Genomic DNA, 795 nt, shown 5'->3' on the forward strand with positions numbered 1-795 from the left:
TACCAGTCCATGCAACGTTTACTTTCTGTGCGCAAGTTTGATCCTAATTGTATTTCCTCATTTCTTCTCTTATATCCAACCTAATCTCAAATGCTGCAGTTTGTACTTTGGCTAATAAACCTGAATATAAATTTCATGACCTTACATCCCTGTAGGAAGTTTCTCTTGATTATTGTTTTAAATTTAATGTCAAACCTCCTTGGTAGTCTAATTTTATTTTTGCATTTCCTGTATATGACCCAATCAATTCTGGTGTCCTGCAGTTTGCAAATGAGTAGACCTGAGAGGGTGATGACTGATTTGTTTCACAGAATGAAAGTGCAGATATGAACAATGCTGAGAGTTAGTGAATGTCATTATTACTGGCACCTGAAAATTGATGAGTGCTGGTATATACAGTAACTTAATAACCAATACTTTTATTTGAAACTAATTTTGACGTGGAGATTATAGCTCAAACTTTGTGAAATTAATTAATTAAAGTAACTAAAATGGGCTAAAGATGAAATTCACTCCAATGTTTGTAGAGTAGGATCATAAATGTTGCAATATAGATATGTAGATTTGTGTTGGTTCTAGTAGTCTTTTACTCCATTTTGCTATTTTATTTGTTTCATTTTATTCTTTCTTTCCAGAATCTGCCTCAGATTTTCCTTCTCTGTATGTTTTGCATTTATATTGTCCCTTTTTTAATTGCAACTTTGAGATATAAGCCTATTCTTTATTACAACTTTTGCTTTTAAAACTCTTTTTGATTTTCAATTATTTTGTCGTTATGGTCAAGTTTATCATAGT

This window comes from Hypanus sabinus, chromosome 27 (assembly GCF_030144855.1).
Source record: "Hypanus sabinus isolate sHypSab1 chromosome 27, sHypSab1.hap1, whole genome shotgun sequence".
NCBI lineage: Eukaryota > Metazoa > Chordata > Chondrichthyes > Myliobatiformes > Dasyatidae > Hypanus > Hypanus sabinus.